The sequence below is a fragment of the Oryctolagus cuniculus genome, chromosome 1 (assembly GCF_964237555.1).
Source record: "Oryctolagus cuniculus chromosome 1, mOryCun1.1, whole genome shotgun sequence".
NCBI classification, from domain to species: domain Eukaryota; kingdom Metazoa; phylum Chordata; class Mammalia; order Lagomorpha; family Leporidae; genus Oryctolagus; species Oryctolagus cuniculus.
Window position 1 is genome coordinate 146,260,737 of NC_091432.1, and position 19,004 is coordinate 146,279,740.

The window sequence follows — 19,004 nt, forward strand, 5'->3', positions numbered from 1 at the left end:
TGTAGGGCGAGTGACCGGGTCGAGGCCTGAGCTCCGGCCTGACTCTTCTGACAGGGATCCATCACAGAGTCTCTCCGGGCCCTGGGCAGCCTGGCTCTCACGAGTCCTGCGGCTCTGTGGGAGCGGGGGGCCATGGTGGTGCTAAGAAGCCGCTTCTGCGGACGTGCCTTTCCTTGCCTGCTGGCAGGGGCAGAGGCTCCAGCTTGACTGTTTGGGAAAGGAAATCAGACCTCTCACTGAATTCCCTGCTTAGCAGTTAGGTACATTATTTAGTACTATGAAGTTTCAATTTCCTCATTCAGCCCCCGTGACACTTCGGTTTTGCCCCTTTGGAAACTGGAGGCTAACAACGCATGCCACTGTGATGAAGGATTTATTGTACTGCAGGTCCAGCAAAGAGCTGGGCATCTGGCGCCCGGGATGTACGCATGCCAGCTCCCTGTGTTTTGCTCCATTTGACTCTGCTACCACCTGCCTTGTACAGTATATACAAGAGCAGACGAGGACCTGATTCTACCAACAAACATGCCAAAAACATCTGTTCCTAGGTTACCTTAAAACTCTACAAAACTACTTAAATGATGAATATCATAAATCACATTTTAAATTTGGATGAATTTTACGGCAAAAAAGGACTTAATGTAGTTTTAGGAATGGAAATTAAACTATAAAGCCCAAATGTGGTTTTCTTTGTACAAAGTCTCTCCTGTAACTTAAACTCTCCCTGAACTCCTGTCAGAATATTGCTACAGTTAAAACAGTTGGTTAGGATAAGCAAACCAATTTCCTGGTTATCTGGATATAATATAAAGTCACTGTATCCATTCAGACACGAACTTAAATAAACAGCTATGAGCAAGATAAAGCTGCATTTTAAAATGCTTCTAATCAATAAAATCAGTGGTTAGGTAAATCTGGCATTTCCTCAGTTCTAGGAATTATCAAAAATAGGGGAAACAGAAAGGAATAACAAATTTAGAGGTGGCAGCAGGGGACAGTGTGCTTTGTTCTTTCTTCTGGATGTGCTGAGGCAATGCCTGGGAGAAGTCCACGCCAACGGGACCAGAGGTTGGTGATTTTAGTATGAAGCTCAGGAAATACTTTAGAGCTTAAAGTAGACGTGTAACTCAATAGCATATGTTACAGCTTTGTGATTAATGGGAGTCTCATTTACGTTAAGGGAATGAAGCAGATCATGAGGGAGGGTGAGAAAAGGCAATGGCGACCAGGGAACATAAACACTGATACTGATGAGTACAACATACTGAGAAGTCAGAATGGCTTCCAAGGATAAGGTAACCAATAAGCAGAAGACAAGAAAAAGGAGCCACTAGGACTAAAGAGGGCACAGCTTTCCCAGAATCCCAGCAGAAGAATTGGTAATAAGTGGAAGTGAACATATGAAGGTATTTCCTGCGGATTCTTTATCAAGAAATCAAGTAGCAGGGGTGACGCTGTGGTACAGCAGGTTAAAGCCCTGGCCTGCAGTCCCGGCATCCCATATGGGCACCAGTTCGAGTTCCAGATGCTCCACTTCCGATCCAGCTCTCTGCTATGGCCTGGGAAAGCAGAAGATGGTGCAAGTCCTTGAGCCCTGCACCCACATGGCAGACTTGGAGGAAGCTCCTGCTCCTGGCTTTGGATTAGCTCAGCTCTGGCCGTTGCAGTCATCTGGGGAGTGAACCATCGGATGAAAGACCTCTCTCTCTCTCTCTCTCTCTCTCTCTGGCTCTACCTCTCTCTGTAACTCCATATTTCAAATAAATAAAATAAATCTTTTTTTTTTTTTTTTTTTAAAGAAATCAAGTAGCAATGGGAAGATGGACTAGACAGCAGCTTGAGGACAAGTAAACAGGATAGAGGGAGATTGTATATGGCTGGTGGAACCTTGAGTATGTTAGGAGGCTGAGAACAAATTAAAAATTATGCAAATAAAAATTATGCCACGCTCCTGATTCAAGAATGTGTCAGATGGGTCCTTCAGTGACCCTGCCTGGGCAGTCCCTGCCGATCACTTAACTAAACCTGTGCTCTAATGTCATGGTCTCAACGTAGGCCCTGGCATTCAGGTCTGGGTCAGGAGTTCAGAAGCATGGACATCATGGAGGTGTGGATTTACACCCAAGACTAGAATGGCAAACATTCTGATCCAACACCAAACTTTATTAACAAGTTCCTCACCTTTTAACAACCTTGTGTTATCTTTTGCTGTCATGGACAAGTTCACAGCAATGCTTACTTTAGTTAGGAGAGGAAAACCTATTGGCTTCTTATATGGTTTTTAATTGTCTCCTTTAATCTGGATCATTTGGTTATGTTTTACTTGACTTGTGTTATACTCATGGTAGAACTTCCCTTACCTCAAGAACAAGAAAACACAGGAAATCACTTTGGGGCATGGTGCTGTCTCCTAGTAAGACTACCACACCTAACTCCTCTCCATATAAGGTGAGGTACTGTATGTTTCCCTTTCAGAATACTTTCTTGTCTGCAAATTCTGTCTTCTTCTCACCATCATTCTTGGCTGACAGAGAGGCACCTCTGACCTGCACTCTGCTTTGGCTTCATCCTCCCCAGGGAGCAAGGTGTCCTCATGCTGTCTCAGCTGGCCCCTCCAGGTCACATTCTGGGTGTGGTTCTGGCACCCTGGAACTCCCTGCCCCCCAAAACTCTGCTTCCAGGACTTGTGTAGGCCTCTGACGTGGCTGTCACCCTGGGACAGAACATACTGCCAGTCCAAGCAACCGGGGGCAGGGGAGCTGCCTATGCAGAGCTAAGGAAGGAGCTCAGAGGACCGCGTAGGTGACAGCATGGGCAGCACGAGGCATGGAGAAAGAAATGTGGTGGGGCATGTACCGGCTCCTTCCTGAGCCACCATGTTCTGGTGTAGGTGAAATCCAGGAGTGCAGGATTCCGACTGTGAAGAAGCCTTTTTGAGATAAGTGAATGAGAGATGATTTGCTTGAACGTTTGCTAGCTTGGTGTGTAACTTTGCCACCTTTAGACTACTGTATGGGGACCTCGTTTGTACTCTAGCTCAGTTCTTACTTCCTTTCATATCCTGTGCGTGGATGACATTCTGGGAGGATTTCCAGCCCCCCAGGCTGAGTCTCACCACAGCAGGACAGGAAATCATACAAACCTAAACAAAGAAATGACAGGTCCCAGGAACACTTGTCATATCAATCGTCACATCTCACCATTTACTCATTTCTTGAAAACAAAAAGGAAAAGCTCGACCAATTCATTTGGTGACTCCCCTCTAACCCAACATGCACAGGTTTCTCCCTGTTGAGTTTATTTCCATACGCAGACTTCATGCAGGAAGTGCAGTCATGTGTCCTCCTGTTGGACATCATTCTAAGGACAAGATTTGGCTCTGTCCTGGAGTCCAGGAGCCTCCAGGGAGGGCTGCCGACCCTGGAGGACACAGTCAAACTCTGAGCCTAGCCTCTGGCAGGCCCATGCTACCAAACACGGCTCAGGGAGTGAGGGAAGTTCCCTGACAAAGATAGATATCTCATTTCCCCATGGCCTACAGCACCATGGTACGGAGACAGAATCGCAGAGACACACCTTCGAACCTGATCAATAAAATGGAATCCTCCAGTCCAGCATCTTAGCAATCCACTCAACGAAGTTCTCCACAGACTGTCCTCTGGTTTCTCCCACAGTCATTCCAGCTGTGGGCTTTGGGACCTCATCAAGCAGCTTGGTTGGACAATTCTGGTTAGGAGAACTTTTTTTTTTAATTAAGTCCAAATCAGCCTGGCTGCAGCCTTTGTCTATTGGCTCCAGTCTAGTCTCGGGGGCACAATGAAACAAAGCTGCATCCTGCTCACCACGTGGCAGTATCTGCCCTCACAACTCCAGGGGACACATGAGAAGGAATTTTTTGGTCTCTCTTCCTGTTCCAATGTCTGTTATCTGTCTTCCTGTCATTACCACACTGTACTAGTCACTGTGGTTGTTTAATAATGAGAGTTGATATTTAGGGAAATTCCTACAGCCTGTTTTCCTTCAAGAATGTCTGGGATTTTTCTCTGTGTTTTGCATTTCCATATACATCTGAGTATTTGTCACTTTCTACCACACCACATACTCCATGTACATACCACACTTCACATATACCACATGCACTACAACACATTACACACATACCACAGGCACACGACATACTCACCACACCAAACACATCCCACCACACCAGGGACTCACCACAACACTTGCACCACAAATGCCCACCACACACTTACCATGCACACATGTATTACAATATCACATCATACCACATGTACCACATACACTCTTACTACACCATATGCACCAAATGCAACCGACATGAACAACCACACACCATGCCAAATCCCTACGACATACACACACTCCATACCAAACATATACACGCACCACACATACGTACTGCACCATCACATGAACTACTAGGATTTTGACTCACATTGCTTCAGCTCTAAGATCAGTTGACAGATACAAGGCACCTCTGCAACACCAAATGTCTCACTGTCTGAGTATGGTCTTTCCACTTACCCTTATTTAACTCTTCTTTAATTTTTCTCAAAATTTTATGATTCTAAGGATATCTTGCTCGTTTTTCATGGTATTTATTCCTAAACATTTGATTTATTTTTAAATGTGTTTGATATTTAAATCACATCTTTTCCTTGTTTCATTTTCTAACTATATAAAAATGCTAATTTATTTTTTCAAATTTAATTTTTTATTCATTTGAAAGGCAGAGAGAGGGAATAAGGAGTAGGGAGTATGAGGAGCGAGAGAGGGACAAAGAGACAAAGAGGGATCTCCTATACACTGGTTGACTCTACAGATGCCCACAACAGCTGGGATTGGACCAGTTCAAAGCCAGGAGCTGGGTACTCAAACTGGGCCTCCAATGTGAGTGTCAGGGATGCAACCACACTTGAGCCATCACTGTTGCATTTTGGGATGTGCATTAGCAGGAAGCTGGAACTGGGAGTGGAGTCAGGACTTGAACTTTTAGGCACTCTAATACAACATGTGGGTGTTTCAAATGGTGTCTTGATTGCTATGACAAATTACTACCCCACCATTTATTCTTAGTTTATTTTTTCTTTATTGCATTATTGTATTGCCAGGCCTCACTGTTTTGTTCCCAGAAAACTTTTAGTATTTCACTAGAGTATTTTTTTTTTTTTTATTTTACAGGTAGAGTTATAGACAGTGAGAGAGAGACAGAGAGAAAGGTCTTCCCTCTGTTGGTTTACTCTCCAAATGGCCGCCACAGCCGGCGCTGTGCTGATCTGAAGCCAGGAGCCAGGTACCTCTTCCTGGTCTCCCATGTGGGTGCAGGGGCCCAAGCACTTGGGCCATCCTCCACTGCCCTCCCGGGCCACAGCAGAGAGCCGCACTGGAAGAGAAGCAGCTGGGACTAGAACCTGGTGCCCATATGGGATGCCGGCACTGCAGGCAGAGGAATAGCCATGTGAGCTGTGCGCCAGCCCCCACCAGAATATTTTTAAAAAATGCTTTACTGAGGTATAATTTATGAACCATAAAATTCAAAGTGTAAAGTATACCAGTCACTTTACATATATATATATATATACACATATGAATATACTAGCATATTCATAATTGAAAGCCACCACCCTACCTACTTTTTAGAACATTTTGTTCACCACATAAAGCAACTCTGCACTTACTAATAGTCATACCCCATTCAATCACTCTCTCACCTCAGGTAACCACTAACGTAATTCATGTCTCAATGTATTTGCCCATTCTGGACATTCAATATAATGGAATCAATCAGTATGTGGTCTTTTTGTCTGGCTTCTCATACCGAGCATAAGTACTAAGAAGGGACAAACACAATTACATAAAATTAAACAGCTTCTGTACAGCAAAGGAAATGATCAACAGACTGAAGAGACAACTTAGGGAACAGGACACAATACTTTCAGATTATACATCAGATAAGAGATTAACATCCAGAATACATAAAGAACTCAAATAATTCAGCAGCAAGTAAATAATGTTATGAAAAAATGGGCAAAGGACTAGAAATTTCTCAAATATCCAGACATATGAAAATATGCTCATCATCACTAACCGTCACAGAAATGCAAAGCAAAACCACAATGAGACATTATCTCACATCTGTCAGGAAGGCTATTATCAAGAGACAAGAAGTAATAAATATTAGTGAGGATGTGGAGAACAAGAAACTTATTCACTGTTGATAGGAATGTAAATTAGTACAGCTGTTGTGGAAAACAGTATGGAAATTTCTCAAAAAAATTACCATGGAATTTAGTAATCTCACTATTGGGTAAACATCTGAAAGAGGGGCCAGAGCTGTGGTGCAGTGGATTAAGAAGCTGTCTGCAGCCTTGGGTATGGGTTTGAGTCTTAGCTGCTCCTCTGACAAAGCTCCCTGCTAATGTGCATGGGAAGGCAGGAGAGGCTGACCCAAGTGCTTGGGCCCCTGCACTCACATGGGAGACCTGGAAGAAGCTCCTGGCTCCTGGCTTTGGCGGGCCCAGCTGGCCCAGCCCTGGCCATTGCAGCCATTTGGAGAGTGAACCAGCAGATGGAAGATAGCGCTTTCTCTCTCCTCTCCCTCTCTCTAAAAAGCAAAATAAAACAAACACCTGGAAAGAAATAAAAGTGGTGTGTTGAAGAAACATCTGCACTTCCATATTTACTGTAGCACTATTCACAGTAGCCAAGATATGGAAACAACCTACATGTCCCTCAACAAATAAACAGATAGGAGCACTTTTGACTTAGTGACCGCTACATGTAATGACACAAGTCAATGTGTTCCTTTCATTCACGGGAAAAACCTGGATTGAGTCCTGAGTCCTGAATTTAGTCTGGCACAGTCCTGGCTATTGTAGGCATTTGGGGAGTGAACCAGAAGATGGGAGCTCTCTTTTGCATTTCAAGCACAGAAAGAAAAGTGTTTTTTTATCAAAAAAAAAAAAAAAAAGATTGATTTGATTATTTGAAAGTCAAAATGACTGCGCTGTGGCACAGCAGGCTAAGCTGCCACTTGCAGTGCCCGCATCCCATACGGGTGCTGGATCAAGTCCCAGTTGCTCTAGTTCTGATCCAGTTCTGACCCCAGTTGCCTGGGAAAGCAGTAGAAGATGGCCCAAGGCCTGGGCCCCTGCCACCAACAGGGAGACCCCGAAAAAGCTCCTGGCTCCTGGTTTTGGCCTGGCCCAGCCCCAGCTGTCGCAGTCATCTGGGAAGTGAACAGGTGGATGGAAGATCTCTCTCCCTCTCCTTTCTTTCTGTAACTCTGCCTTTCAAATAAATAAAATCTTAAAAAATAATAAAAATAAATATTTAAAAAGGGGTGGGCATTTGATCTAGAGATTCCCGCCCATACTCCGGGGTTAGCGTCTACACTCTGCTCCCAATAACAGCTTTCTTCTAATGACCACATCGGGCGGCAGCGGTTGCAGGCTCAAGTAGTTGTGTCCTTGTCACCCATGTGGGAGACCCAGATTAATTTCTTGGCTACTGGCTTTGGTCTGGCCCAGGCCCACCTATTGCAGGCATTAGAAGGAGTGAACCAGTAGAAAGAAGATGTGCGTTTTCCAAATAGATAAAAAATTAATTAAAAAAAAAGAATGGAAAACAAAAACATGGTGTAAATACACACAATGGAATACAGCTTTTAAAAAGAAGGAAAATTCTTGGGATTGGCATTGTGGTGCACTGGGGTAAAGTCACTACGTTCAATGTCAGCAATCCATATAGGCACTGGTTCGAGTCCTGGCTGTTCCACTTTTGATCTAGTTCCCTGCTAATGTGCCTGGGGAAACAGAGGATGGCCCGAGTACTTGGGCCCTGCCACCCATGTGGGATACCTGGAAGCAGTCCCTGGCTCCTAGCTTTGGGCTGGCTCAGCCCTGGCTGTTGCAGCCATTTGGGGAGTGAACCAGCAGAAGTAAGATCTCTCTCTCTGTTCCCTCCAACTCTGCCTTTAAAATAAATAAATCAATAAATGTTAAAAAAAAAAAAGTCATTTGCAACAACATGGAGAATCTGGATGACATCATGCTAAGTGAGATAAGGCAGACACAGAAAGAAAAATACTATATGTTCTCACTTGCTTATACTGCATGTGGAATCAAACAATTAATTCATAGTAACAGACAGCAGAATGGTGATTACCAGAAGCTGTGAGGCTGGAGGAATTGAAAGATATTGATCAAAGGGTACAAGGTTTGAGTTAGGAAGACTAAATGATAAGTATTTGAGGTGATGAATAAAAAAAGGTGTTGAATTGTTATTATTGCTTCTTATATATTTATTGACATTTTTCTTATTTAATATTTCTGGCAAGTAACCCCAAAACAAAAGGTTTATCATGGTAATCTCCCAGATTTGGGGCCAGCACTTTTTAAAAAATCTTCTCACCTCACTGATGATTTTTTAAATGAAGTTAATTGTTTAAATGAAAGGCACAGTGACAGAGATAGAAGAAGAGATAGAGAAAGAAAGAGATCTTCCATTTACTGGTTCATGTCCCAGATGTCTGTAACAGCCAGGGCTGGACCAGGTCAAAACCAGTAGTCAGGAAATCCATCTAGGTTTCCCAAATGAGCAGCAGGAACCCAAGTACTGCAGCCACGTGCTGACCTCCAGGGGGTCATTAGCAGGAAGACAGATGGGAAGCAGAGATAGGAATCAATCCCAGGCACTGCAACATGGGTATGAGTGTCCCAAACGGCAGCTGAATCTACTCTTATCACACCCATCTTGCAACAATGTTTTTTAAGATGTTCTAATGTGTGATATATTTTTATAGTCATATAAAGCTTTTTATATAGAACTATATAAAAGTTATATATAGCTTTTTTTAGTTACTTCAATGAAAAGGTTGGTAGAACAATCAACCCTGGTAAAGAAAAATGAAAGCTTTCACTGTGTACTTTTTTTTTTAATTAAAAAAAATTTTTTTGAAAGACAGTGTTAAAGAGGTCTTCCATCTGCAGGTTCACTTCCCAAATGGCTGCAATGGCCAGAGCTGAGCTGATTTGAAGCCAGGAGCCAGGAGCTTCCTCTAGGTCTCCCACATGGGTGCAGGGGCCCAAGGACTTGGACCATCTTCCACTGCTTTCCCAGGCCATAGCAGAGAGCTGGATCAGAAGTGGAGCAGCCGGAACTAGACCCGGCACACATACGGGATGCTGGCACTGCAGGCCAGGGCTTTAACCCACTGCGCCACAGCACTGGCCCCTGTGTACTTTAAAAATTTATGCTACTTTTATGTACTGTCAGCAATCCATATCCATGGGTTCTGTATCCACAAGTTCAATCAATTTTACACCTGAAGATAGCATATACTAGAAAAACTGTACCTGTACCAGATATGTACAGACTTTATTCCCCTTGTCATTATTTCTTAAAGAAATAATAACTAGGCCGGCGCTGTGGCTCAATAGGCTAATCCTCCGCCTTGCGGCGCCGGCACACTGGGTTCTAGTCCTGGTTGGGGTGCCGGATTCTGTCCCGGTTACTTCTCTTCCAGTCCAGCTCTCTGCTGTGACCCAGGAAGGCAGTGGAGGATGGCCCAGGTGCTTGGGCCCTGCACCTGCATGGGAGACCAGGAGGAAGCGCCTGGCTCCTGGCTTCGGATTGGCGCAGCGCACCAGCCATAGCAGCCATTTGGGGGGTGAACCAATGGAAGGAAGACCTTTCTCTCTGTCTCTCTCTCACTGTCTAACTCTGCCTGTCAAAAAAAAAAAAAAAAAAAAAGTAAACAAAACAACTGACACATTCCAGTGTTAACCAGTTTAAAAGGCATCTGACTATGCTGAGAGAGAGAGACTGATAGACAAACATAACTAAAACTGGCCTGAAGCCAGATAAGGCTCCTGTTTTTGAGAATGGCTCTACTTAAAACATCTGAAATTTATATTTCCCTAGGTGTTAATAGCTACAAAGGTGTCATATGGCAAGCAATTGCACACGTAAAAGAAAATTCACCTCACTGGTATACCAGAACCCAAACACTGCAAAGGTGACTGTACTGAAAATGATGGCACCACAGGAACGGTCCTTTGGCGTGTGCACCTGACAGGCACAGGCGGCACAGGAGGCTCTGCTCAGTGCCTGCTGCCGAGCAAGGCCACAGCCTTGGAGGGCTGTCAGAGCCAAGGCTCAGGACATAATTTATGCCTGCAGTAATAAAAGGGGCAGGAGAAAGCGTAATACCAGCATTTTCCATAGACTAGTGCGGTTAAAATAGTTTCTGCAAAAGCTCTCATGTAACAGTCCATTAAACCACAGAAATTTTAGAGCAGCAACTTCAGAAACTGTAACATTTGTTTTTTTTTGTGACCATCTCAGCATGGGAGTTACTGTTAGTCCTCCGTGCTGTTATCTGTTACTTCTTTTTCTGCTTGTTTTTATTCCTTTTAAAAAGTTATTCTTTTCTGATCTTGTTATAAAAAGCTCAAAACATTATAAAAATATACAGTTACATAGTAAATGTGCCCCTAAAATTCCATAATCCAGACATAACTACTATAAAGAGTTTTAATTTCTCTCCAATTTGTTCTTTAATAAGATGCTAAATTATATCAAAATAAGTTAAGATCACAAGACACATGGTTTTGAAGTTTCCTCTTGGGGCACGGTGACAACTTTGCATGCTGGTACTCTGGAGGCCTTCCGATCTCCAGCTACCTCTTGTTCTGCCAACAGCTCATGGAGTTAACTCCTCCCGTTCTTCTTATTCAATGTTACAGTGTTTCAAAATACTCCCTTGGAGCACCCTTTGCCCAGAAAGACCTGTTTCTATAATAGATTCCTGGAGGTTTTGAAATGCTAGGCCTGATGGTATTCAGCCAGCCACTGTTAAGCTGTTCCTGTTTGCTCTACTCCCTGGCCAACACAGCAGGTTACCCACCGTGTTTTCTCCCAAAACTAATGTATGTATTTCAATATTTTTTTTCCTTTTTAATAAACTTTAAAACATATTTATTTAATTTATTTGAAAGGCAGAGAGAGAAAGGGAGAGAGAGAAAGGGGGGGGGGAGGGAGGGAGGGAGGGAGGGAAGAAGGGAGGGAGGGAGGGAGGGAAGAAGGGAGAGAGAATCAATCCTCCATCTGCTGGTTCACTTCCCAAATGTCCACTTCAGACAGGGTAGAGCCATGCTGAAGCCAGGAGCCAGGAATTCAGTCCGGGTCTCTCACCCAATTAAGACCTAACTAATATAGCCATCACCTACTTCATCCTAGGGTGCTTATTAGCCAGAAGCAAGATCTGAAGTGGAGCTGGGACTCTAAGCCTGGCACTCAGATAGGGGATTCAGGTATCCCAAGTGACACTGTAAGTACTAAGCCAAAAACTCTCTCTTAATGTATGTATTTCAAATCAAGCCATGGCTTCTGTTACTGAGTATGAGACACTACTCTCTCCTTTTTACTGACTTGACATTTCCCTTTCTATGAACAGCCTGTTTGATGGTGTTTGGTCATTTTGGACTGAGTTGCCTCTCTTTTTGTCTGGCAAGGAAATTAAAAATAAATATTCTTTAGAATTTTAAAGGCATCTTCCCATTGTCTGCTTTGTCCCAGGATTACTATTCAGTAGCCAGAAGTCACTCTAATGCAGGGTCCTGTGGTTTATTTTTGTTGCTGAAAATAGGAGGGATCCTCTCTGTCTCCAACATTCTCTCTCTCTCTTTTTTTTTTTTAAGATTTTTATTTGAGAGGTAGAGCTACAGGCAGAGACAGGGAGAGACAGAAAGGTCTTCCATCTGCTGGTTCACTCCCTGAATGGTTGTAGCTGCTGGAGCTGAGCCGATGTGAAGCCAGGAACTTCTTCCTGGTTTCCTACGTGGGTGCAGAGGCCTAAGCACTTGGGCCATCTTTTCACTGCTTTCCCAGGTCATAAACAGAGAGTTGGCTCGGAAGTGGAGCAGCCAGGACATGAACTGGCACCCATATGGAATGCTGGCGCCCCAGATGGAGGCTTAGCCTACTATGCCACAGTGCCGGCCACTCCAACATTCTTTTTTTTTTTTTTTTTTTTTGACAGGCAGAGTGGACAGTGAGAGAGAGAGACAGAGAGAAAGGTCTTCCTTTGCCGTTGGTTCACCCTCCAATGGCCGCCGCTGCCAGCGCGCTGCGGCCGGCGCACTGCGCTGATCCGATGGCAGGAGCCAGGAGCCAGGTGCTTTTCCTGGCCTCCCATGGGGTGCAGGGCCCAAGCACTTGGGCCATCCTCCACTGCACTCCCGGGCCACAGCAGAGGGCTGGCCTGGAAGAGGGGCAACCAGGACAGAATCCGGCACCCCGACTGGGACTAGAACCCCGTGTGCTGGCGCCGCTAGGCGGAGGATTAGCCTAGTGAGCCGCGGCGCCGGCTCCAACATTCTTAAATTTCAAAATTATGTGCTTGAAGTCAGTCTAATTTCATCTATTATGCTGAACATCAAATAAGCCTATTCATTTTGGAAACCCTGGTCCTTGAATTCTCATCTTCTTGAATTGCTTCTTCATTGATGTATGCATTTTTCCTGTTTTTCTGTTTGCTTTCTGACCCTCTAATTTGATATTGCACTTCCTTGTCTGATGCTTTACCTTTTCCCTTTTGTTTTCCATTTGTCTTTCCCCTTACTTTTTTAGGACGTTTCTTTAGTGTTTTCTCCAATATTACTACCAGCTTTCTCACGCACATCATCAAGCTTTTAATTGCAGAATTCTTTTCTTTTCTGATGTGTATAGGTGTATTGGGATGTTTCACCTCCAACATTACAATCTCCCTAAATGTTGGTAATCCTGAGCTACGTGTGCCTGACTGAGAATGCAAGATTAAAACACTGACTAAAAGGCCTGAACATGTGGGTGGAATGTGCTTATGTCCGAAGCAGGGCTGAATTTGCAGCCAGTTTGAATTGTCAACATGGGAGCTCCCTGTCCAGCAGCCATCGACCTGTCTGTTCAGCCACTCTGGCCAGGTGGACAAGCACGTGGGTTCCGATGTGCAGTCGCATAACTGATTCTTGGAACCAATCACAGTAACATTAGAAGGGCAGGGGGTATCTTCCCTGCTGCTCAGGAGTCAATGCTCAGCCAACCCCTTGTACCCAGGATCTGGGATTTCCAGACCTAAAGGACCCGCAAGGTGTCTTCCCTCACGAATTCTGGGCTACGATGTCTTTCTTCCGATGGAGCATATCTGCCTTCAGTCTTTGAAGTCCTAAAAATCATTTATCTTCTAAGAGTATTACTTATTTGCTGTGCAGTTTTACGTTTTTAAAAACAAGCTTTTATTATTTTGAGGAATTTGGGTGGTTCCAGTACTCAGTCCATCATCTTGATTCAATCTATTGAGGCCACTTTAAGATTTGGGGAAATGTGGGCATTTGGTACAGCAGTACAGAAGCTGCTTGGTATGCCTGCATCCCATATTGAAATGCCTGGGTTTCCGTCTTGGCTCTACTTCTGATTCCAGCTTCCTTCTAATGCCCACACTGGTAGATAGTCAATGATGGATCCCTGGCACCCATGTGGGAGACCAAGATTGGGTTCCAGGCTCCTGGCTTCAACCACCAGCTATGACTATTGCAAGCATTTGAGTAATCAATCAGAGGATGGGAGATCTAGGTCTCTGTCTTTCGTTCTTTCAATTAAGAAGACTGAAGTTTGAAAAAAAAAAAAAAGGTTTTGCACTTTATTAAAAAAGATTTTGGAAAATGAAAATTTCAGCTAATTTTTGTCAAGTAATTTTTTTAAGTTTGCTTATTTTCTTTGAGGAGAGGCAGAGGAGAGAGAGAGGTATCTTTTATCTGCTAGCACATTGCCCAAATGTATACAACAGCTGGGACTGGGCCAGGCTGCAGCCAGGTGCCTGTATCTCACTCCAGGTCTCCCCCCATACCCTATGGGTAGAAGGGACCCAAGCCCTTGAGCCATCCCCCTACTGCCTCCCAGGGTGCACTTTAGCAGGAAGCTGCAATCAGATTGTAAAGGAGGCACTCCAATAAGGGATAACATCTTATTTATTTATTTATTTTTTAGTTAAACCTATACACTTTTTTTTTTAAGATTTATTATTTATTTTACTTGAAAGAGTTACATAGAGAGAGGAGAGGCAGAGAGAGAATGAGAGATTGAGAGAAAGAGAGAGAGAGACAGACAGACAGACAAGACAGGTCTTCCATCTGATGGTTCACTCCCCAATTGACTGCAATGATCAATGGGAGCTGTGCCAATCCGAAGCCAGGAGCCAGGAGCTTCTTCCGGGTCTCCCACATAGGTGCAGGGGCCCAAGGACTTGGGCCATCTTCTACTGCTTCCCCAGGCCATAGCAGAGAGCTGGATTGGAAGTGGAGCAGCTAGGACTTGAACCAGTGCCCATATGGATGTCAGCACTGCAGGCAGCGGCTTTAGCTGCTATGACACAGTGCCGGCCCCCCAAAGTAGCATCTTAATCGCTACACCCAAACACTTGCCCCACTATCAAGTAATTTGGACCCCTGAAGTAGAATTTAAGAATTTTACAAATAGTTATTATTTAATTAAGCAGTCTATGACAGGCTGAGTTTGGCACTTTATATATGCTACTCCTTTTATTTTCACAAAATTTGAAAGGTTGCTATTATCTAGTTTCTAGAAGAATACACTTCAGTCAGAAGTATAAAGTGTCAACTCATAAAGTTCTTGAAGGCAGGAATGTTGGGTTTAGAGTCCTGACCTGTTCTTTAACTTACCCATCTGCAGTAAGAGGGACTGAGGTCAACACAAACAATGAATTTGTTAGAGAGGCATGCTTTTAGGACCCCCACAGCACCCTTGCGTATGTTTATTATTACTCATGTTTATAAGTTACATAATTTCCAGTGGCATTCATATGTAACCGTTTGTTGTCTTGTTAACAATGAGTGTGAGAAAAGAGTGGGCGGGTAGAGAGGCTCACAGAGTTAAATAATATTATCCCGATTTCAAAGGGATCCCAGATAGGCACAGTCTTTAGTTGGATAAGATTATCACTCCTACCATTGATAAAGCTGAAGTGACATCATGCAGGCTGGTATGCATTTTAAGATTTTAATGTCAATAGTCTACAAAACTCACAGATTTCTTACTCAAACTCATTTTTATGGTTCCAACTCTGCCTTTTCTGCTTATAAAGGAAATGCTCCCCACCCCCGACACTCCTCCCTTTCTTCTGCTGTCTTCTACTTTTCCTGTGATTAAAAAAATATTTCCCTTGGTAACCATTTTCCCTGGTTACTTTCTTGGCTAATTTTCCCCACAAAGAACTGAAAGGCATTTATCCCAAGGGAAGCGGCTATTTGAGATTTTACTAAGAAGTCAGCAAACATTCTTTCACTAGTCCCTTCTGCTCCCTCTTTGTTTATAGAGAAAGCCCTGATTTCTGTTTCATTTTCAGCTGGAGACTTAAATGACACCAAGCAAAGCCTACTTAGTTTAGATTTCCAGGTAAAAAGTTTTAAATTTTAAGTTTTTACTAAAGCATGTGGGATGGTTTTAGTATTTGGTTATATTATGTTGCAAGTATGTTTAACCCTTAAGAAAATTCTCTCTTTAATGTATTTTAAAAGTTCAAAGTACGTATTATTCTGTTTACTTGTATTTCAGCATGATTATTTCCCAAGAATTTCAAACTTTACAGAACTAGGATTAAGTTGTTTTTGTATGTTTAGATAGAATTATGTGCTCCACAGAAATATACACTGGTTTGAAAACTTCATTCTTTCTCAGTGTCTAAGCCCTAAAGAAATACGAATAATTAATTTAAAATGTTTTCCATTTTAAACTTGTTGAGTGGAGTGGGATGTGGTAATAGATTCATGGCTCCAGGTAGAAGTTTAAACTTCTATTTTTTAAAGTTTACTTGAGAAAATTGATGAAAAAAATTAAATGAAGGAAAATAATAAGTTAATCAAGGTTTACAAATTACTATTGGGATAAACACAGTAAGGGCTAGGAAGATAAAGTGTCTTTGATAAAAATGATACTGTGATTAGACAGCCATAAAGTTTTATCTCTAAAAACATATTTGCTCCATTATATAGCTGTTCATTAAAATAAATATTAAAGGCAAAAATAAATTATATAAACAATTGAAAATAACAAAGGCGTAAGCATCAGTTATAAAATTAGCATTTAGAGGCCATTTAATAAAATGTATTTAAACATTTCAATAAGAGTATTTAGACACTGATTTTTGTCAAAATTAAAATAGCCCTGTAAATTTATTACTGAACATAGTTACATAGATTTCTGGATGAGTAAAATAGTCAATTTTTTTTTTTTTGGCAGAGGGAGAGATGAAGAGAGATGGTGCCAGGATGAGGACGTGGAGGGTGGGCAGACTTGCTCAGGGGGACACTCTGGCAGATGGTGCTTACAGAAGGCCCAGGGACACCGGGAAACTTGGGACCTCCTGGGTTTGACTGCTAGCACAGGACAGAGGGTCTGCATGTGTGACCGCATAGCATTCATGTGTCTGCCCAGCAGGGCTCCCTGCCTGTGACTCTTAGCAAACTCCAGCTCCACACTGTCCAACAGCCCCACTTTCACACTGTCCCCCTTGCTGCTACTGCCATTCCTTTCCCATGTACTTGTTCTACAAACTGACTTGTATGAATTCAAGTGCCAATAAGCTGGTGGATTTGCTACTATATGTTTTGCATGTTAGTTTTTCTAAAACAAAACCACATGGATCATAAGAAGTTACTCAAATATAGCTTCAGTTCTATGGCCTACAGTGATGCAGTAGGTGATCAATGTGTGCACACACTGACCGCGAGTGTGATGCTGAGGCCGACATACAGATAATGTACAACTGGGAAGTGCTGAGCTACGGTGACCTGGTGGCAAGCTGGAACATATACCAGGTGAAAGCTGACAGAAGCAGCTGATGATGGCTGATGGAGCCGTGAACAGAACTGCTGAGACCTGAGGACACACCGAGCAGACTTCCGCCCTCCCTCCTCTCACTGGGAGACCTGTTACAAGCACACACACATATAAATAGACAGCTGCACTAGGCAACAATATGGGGGTTGCCGGGTGGACAGAATCTGTGGGATCCCTGCACAGGTAGACAGAAGGTGCAGAGTTGAAAGAACAAGAATGTAGCCCTGAATGGGCACAGGGGAAAACAGGTCAGACAGCCCATTCGGGAAGGATAAATGATTTTAGATTAAAAGATCCCAAGAATGGCAAATTCAATCACCACTATGACTACTACTTTTACATAGGCACATTGTGGCAAAACTTCTGAAAATCAAAGATATGTTGAAAATTTGGGGAGAAAAAAGAGCTTCTATAAAAAAAAAAACAACGGAAATGAGAATCAGATTCAAGTCAAACGTCTTATCAGCAAGAGTAAATCTTAGAAAATGATGGACCACTATCTGTCAAGTATTACAGGAAAAGGATTTTGAGACCGTAATTCTGTTAACTAAACAGTATTTTCAGACATACAAGAATCCCAAGAATTCTCTGACCTTCTCTGAGAGAAGATGCATTTCTGTAAGGAATAAGCAAGCCTGAGGGACCTTCTCTGGATGACGGCTGGCGAGACAAGTCACACTCACTGACTTGCAGAGAATAACAGGGAAGATGGCGAAACGTCAAGGCCGGCGTTTGGGACAGGACCGAAACCCCAAAGTTGGGAACAGCATTTCTCATGGAGGCATCCGCGTGTTCCGAAAGTGGCTGAGAAACTGAGTGGAGCTTTAGCAGATTATGAGGCTGGAGAGAAACAAAAATCAAAGGATAGGGCCAAACAAGCCGAGGGGGTGGTAAAGAGAAGTGATGCTGGTAAAAATCAATGGACTTCTGTGTAATTGTTCCTTGGCTGTGGTGAAGCCCAGCTCAAATCACTCAACACATGATTGGTAGTGTCCTCAACCTCATGCTCAAAGCAGAGGTAACTCCTCCTTATATAGGGAACATGTGATCCTAAACTTCAAAGTACTTTAATAATTTTCCATATGCAATGTCTAGCAGTCAGTCAAGAGTGATCAGGCAAATGAGGAGACAGAACAGGCTAAAAACCAAAAGAAGTAAGAGCAAACACACCAATCCAGAAAACCTAGTCTTCAGACATAGAGGTGAGAGAAAATGTGATTAATGTGCTTGAAAAATACAAGATTAAAAATTTAAATACTGCAAATACAGTATTTTGTCCAAACTTGTTTATAGTTTCAGTCAGGAATAATATGATAGTTTTGATAATTTTTTGACTATTTTAAAATTTATTTTATGTGAATGAAGGTGGAAATCTTTTCATTTGATTGTTGTTTATAGCCCTGGCCTTTTTTCCTGCTGGACTAGAGTCTTTTTACTTTGTATTTGTTGACCTGTTTAGTAGAGCCATTAAACTGTTGACTATAATGTAAATTTAAAATGTTATCTCAAAAAATAAAATATTAAAATGTTATTAATAAGTTAAAAGAATTACTGAAAACTTGAAAATTTAAAAATACAATGAAAGAAACAAAGTCAATGGGTGGACTTAACAGCAGATTAGCACAGCTGGAGAGACTATTAGTGAACTGGAAGACAATCAGGGAAGCAGCCAGATGACTCGTGGAGCAACAGGTGGAGGAAAAGTGACTGCAGGACTAATGAGGAGGCTGTCTACCTGCAGCTCTGGAGAGAGGGGAAAGGAAGGGAGAAAGCACTGGATGACAGCTGGGAAGTTCCCAAATCCGGTGAACATCGGTCCCTAAATTCAAGAAGTGCTATGAATGCCAACATGAAAAAAAGCAGGAATATCATAACTACACATACCAGAATAAAATAGAACCAAAGAGAAAGAAAACATCTGAAATGCAGCTAGGAAAAAAAAAAAAAAAAAAAAAAAGGAAAAAGCAGGGCTAGCATTGTGGTCTCTTGGGTAAAGACGCTGCCCGTGACGCTGGCATTCCATATGGGCACCAGTTCGTGTCCTGGCTGATCCTCTTCTGATCCAGCCCTCTGCTTGTGGCCTG

General features: G+C 42.9%; 2 protein-coding genes across 7 annotated transcripts in view; one reads left to right on the forward strand and one right to left on the reverse strand.

The window, feature by feature from the left end:
* Positions 1-19,004, reverse strand: part of CENPP (centromere protein P) — a 252,206-nt gene that overhangs the window by 42,746 nt on the left and 190,456 nt on the right. The window lies entirely within an intron of this gene.
* Positions 10,808-19,004, forward strand: part of ECM2 (extracellular matrix protein 2) — a 46,223-nt gene continuing 38,026 nt past the window's right edge. The window contains exons 1-2 of one of the 4 annotated variants that reach the window (XM_070050223.1): positions 10,808-10,955; positions 11,266-11,356. The gene's annotated coding sequence lies outside the window, so the exon portion shown is untranslated. Of the gene's footprint in view, positions 10,956-11,265; positions 11,357-15,316; positions 15,478-19,004 lie in introns of those variants that run through there. The other 3 variants (XM_051859164.2, XM_002708225.5, XM_002708224.5) reach the window with 3 other exon arrangements.